Below are 4444 nucleotides of genomic sequence, written 5' to 3'. Positions count from 1 at the left end.
AAAACATCAGCACCATGTTTGAACCATTGTTAACAGCGTCTGTTGTGCATTTTATGGCAGTTTAACCTAGGTCAAATGGTAATATTTGAGACAATTTCTGTCACCGATTGAAGCAAAGACAGAACATCACATTTTTCACAGAGGGTGGTGGTTGCATTGACTTTGCAAAATTTGCAGCGGCCCTTGTCACATTTCACAGGCCAATGTGCAACTTGGTCAGTGCGAACATCATTTGGAAGTCCAACACGAACTCTCTTGGGTGGTGGTGGTGGTGAAGAGGTGGCATTTAGTGTTGGGCGGCCCCTTTGTGAATGCAAAAGAATCAGGCTAGTAGCAACCTCTGCCTGGAAGCTCCTTTGTTTCAGTGGCTGTTGGACACCAAGTAGCTTACAGTCACGGCGATAGATCAACCATGCATTAACAAGGCCTAACACGATGGTTGCCAGAACAGGTAGAGGTACCATCTCCCGCGACCTCATGTGGTACTTGTACCTTGCAACGCAAGCATCAAGCAGGTCTATTCCCCCCATGAATGTGTTGTACTCCTTCACAATGTATGGCCGATTGACCTCCACAAATGCTTTATCTGATTTGCTCCAGCGTCGAGCTTTGTCTTGAGGCTCAGTTGCACAGTAGGATGAGATCAGGGTAACAGGCTTGTTGTCGTACCACTTGACAATGACCATGCTTTCCTCTTTCTCAACCCTGGCATCAACAGATCCTCTGCCTCTTTTTGCAAGACTTTTGTCATCTTCAAGCTGACAACCAGCCAAGCGATTGCTACGGAGTGTTCCTACAAAGTAGATCTGTCGCTGAAGAAGCTTGCTCACAAGTGCCGCTGAAGAGAACAAGTTGTCCGCAAAATACTTTGTAGTTTTGGTTTGATGGGAGAGCTTCACATAGCTTGACCACAACGTCACCCGCCACACCAAGTAAGGTTTTTTTCCCCAGTGCCACCTTCATAGACTGCAAAATCACAGAGGATTCCTGAAGAAGAGCAGCGGCCTAAATTTTCAATCCCCATGGGTGTGGCTTGCCTTTCACATACTGCCTTATTGGACTGTGTGTCCCTCTGAAGGACACCATTTGCTCATCAATGGAGTTGTGCTCCTCTGGGGTGATATCCAGGCATTGTTTGCGAAACATATCAAGCCATGGACGGACTTTCCAACACTTATCAACAACTTGCCTGTTAGACAAATCAGTGTTGTCAGCGAAATGTAGAGATGCCATTAGGGTCTGAAAACGGTTGCGTGACATGTTGTCAGCCACCATGGGTAACCTTGTGTCATTTTCCCAGTATGCACGATTTCCCGGCAGTTGGCAAAGACCCATGCGCAGGTAGAGGCCAATCAGTATTTCCAGTTCTTTGACAGTGGTGTTAACATTGCTGTGACGTTCAGATTTTTGTCCACAAATTAGTTTGTTCCTTCAGTAACTCGAGCATTTCTGCCGTTATGAACTTTTTGAAATACTCCAAGGGAGTACGAAGTTCGTCTGGAGGTGTGACACTCTCTCCTTTGAATGTGCACTCTGGGGCTTCAAAGGGTTTCTTTCTCAAGAAAACATTTATTTTCCTTGGACAGTTGTGTTTTGCTCCTTGGGGTTTGTGTTTGGTTGCGATACTTCATCTAAATCACTTGATTCACTACTGTCTGAATCAGCACACCCACTTGACTCATCACTCTCCATGTCTTTTTTGTTGGGAGTATAATCAGGATCCTCAGGGTCTTCATCTGAGCTATCACATCCCTCAAACTCACTGTCATCTCCTTGGATGACCTTCAGTGCATCCTGAACACTGTACATTTCATTCTTATCCATACTGCAAAAAAAAATATAAAAAGCACCAGTAAAATCGGTATATATAATACTCTGGTTTTTAATAATTTAGCACTAGTGCCTGTTTAATACTGAATTCAGAACCCATCCCTATCTTTATTTAATGTTAAAACGTCAAAGGCTGTGAGGAGGAGTCAATGCAAAACTCAGATGTCTTCCAGCTCTACTTATGTGACTGCAGAGGAGGACAGAGAACAGTGGACACACAGTTCAACATGATGGACTATAGGACAGGACTGCTGCTGTTAACTATCTGCTGGGCAGGTGAAGATGAAGGTCTTGAGTTAAATCTATCTTGAAAAGTTACCAACTTAAATAAGTGACTCATTTTTTGTTTGTCTTTCCAGGTGTTGATGGTCAGACTCTGACAGAATCTGAACCAGTGGTTAAAAGGCCTGGAGAATCTCACAGATTGACCTGTACAGCATCTGGATTTTCTTTAGTAGCTACTGGATGGCCTGGGTCAGACAGGCTCCTGGAAAAGGACTGGAGTGGATTGCCATGAATTATCAATATGACAGCACCAAATACTACTCAGTCAGTTCAAGGCCGGTTCACCATCTCCAGAGACAACAACAGACAGCAGGTGTATCTGCAGATGAACAGTCTGAAGACTGAAGACTCTGCTGTTTATTATTGTGCTCGAGACTCACAGTGACTGGAGCTGGTTGAGCAGCTGTACAAAAACCTACAGTTACTATTTATATAGAGACAGTAGAGGAAAAACATGAAGTATTCTTATAGTATTTATATTGTATAGGATATTTTTTATGAATTTGTTTTACATTGTATGTTTTACTACATATATCTTGCATTATACTAATTCCTGAAAACTGTTCTATTATTAATAAACACTAAATGCAAAAAACAGAATAAAGTTCATAAAAGGGCCAAAGACAGCAGAACAATCTGGTTGCTGAGATGAAACTCTGCAAATACTTTACATTTCTACTCGTAGTTTAATTCTAAACAGTAAAACACTCAAACACTTGAGTACCACTGTTGTATGAGTGGCTGTAAAGTTGAATCTTATGAGAAAATAATTGTGAAAAATATTCATATTGCTCTAAAATACAAACCAACTGAAAAGTAAGAACATTTCACTCTTTTCATCACATATTGTACTGAACTGTTTCATGAAAACCATTTGTGACACAAGACAGCAGTGATCTATGAAGTGGAGGAGAAGTGGAATGATGAAGCATTTTACTTCATCGATTACAATCTGTATCTACATATAAAGAAAAAGTACATAATCCCCCATATACAGGAATAAACATGAGCCTTTATCTTATTTTTGCCAAAGTTTTTATTTTATTTGGCCATAATAGAAATCATATAATAATAATTATGTTTATGTCTGACACAACCAAATACATGAAAGCTAAATATTTTGATCATAAATACATACATAAATTAACGGACAACCAAAGTTTAATCAAAGCTAAAGGATTTGTTTATTTGCATTTTGTCACAAAGGTTCAGTGTCTGAACAGCTGTTTTCCTCCAAAGGCTCCATGTTTCTCTGTATGTGTGTATTCAAACATCTGCAAACACCGAAACCATCAAAAGTCTTTTATTCAAACCTGCAAACCAGCAGCATCAGACTTAACTTTTCATCTATTTACATGATACTGCCTGCTGTCACTGTGTTTCTGTTTACAGCAAATACAGTCAGTAAGTACAGAGAGCCATCAAATAAATGAAAAATGAAGTACTTACAACAAAGCTGAACTCATACGTGTGAATCATGGATCTGATAATATTTTGAAATTATACAAGAATTATATAAATAGAATACACATAATGCATTTTGAATTGATAGTTAAAAGCAAAGTTACCAGTTGTTTAATTTCTGTAAACAGGGACATTTTCAAAATGTCGAATTTAGTGTGAAATGAAATTAAATATCAAATGTCACTCAGCAGATATAATAACACTGAACATACTCTTTTGGCTGCAGTCAGACCAGCATTGATGCTTCATACGTATGTTTGGTTCTATGCAAACACAGTGACCTCCCTTGTTGCTCAGCTATAAAAACATCACATCAGGCTGTTAGTGAAGTTCATATCTCTTCAGTTTCAACATAAACCATGTTCTCTGTAGCTCTGCTGATTTATTAACAGAAGCAATATTATATTTTTTGTAAGTTGAATTGAACAAAATCATCTGACAAACAAGTGAATGTGTTGAAATGACACAAGTGACTTAGTTAAACAAGGATAATAATGACATCAGGCTCCTCCCTCCTTTCATGTAGGTAGTCCACCTGTCTGCACATCACTTGACATGTCTCTAAACTCCCTGAATATGAATGATATTGTCTCTTATCATAAATGTTTAACCTTTGATGGACCCTTCCGGTAAATTCAAACAAAAGGTGAAGGCACTTTTGATGTTTTTTGTTAATTCCAGTTCTGTTTGTCTCTCATTGTTTTTGGTTATATATTGCAATCTATTTTTACCTAATTCTATTTAATTTCTCTGTGTAAAGCACTTAGTAACTATGTAACTTAGTTATATAAGGTTAAACAAATCCAACTCATTTGTAAACAAATTAAAACTGCAAGATACAGTGAGATGATTATTAAAAAAACAT

The 4444-nt window shown here is 38.7% G+C and overlaps 1 pseudogene; it reads left to right on the top strand.

Annotated features, from left to right (window-relative positions):
* Positions 1-2030: 2030 nt before the first annotated feature.
* On the top strand, positions 2031-2574 carry LOC129116510 (immunoglobulin heavy variable 3-7-like; annotated as a pseudogene).
* The last annotated feature ends 1870 nt before the right edge of the window (positions 2575-4444 follow it).

This window comes from Anoplopoma fimbria, unplaced genomic scaffold, assembly GCF_027596085.1.
Source record: "Anoplopoma fimbria isolate UVic2021 breed Golden Eagle Sablefish unplaced genomic scaffold, Afim_UVic_2022 Un_contig_8774_pilon_pilon, whole genome shotgun sequence".
NCBI classification, from domain to species: Eukaryota; Metazoa; Chordata; class Actinopteri; order Perciformes; family Anoplopomatidae; genus Anoplopoma; species Anoplopoma fimbria.
The sequence above is the reverse complement of the archived record's forward strand: the minus strand, read 5'-3'. Positions and strand labels throughout refer to the sequence as shown.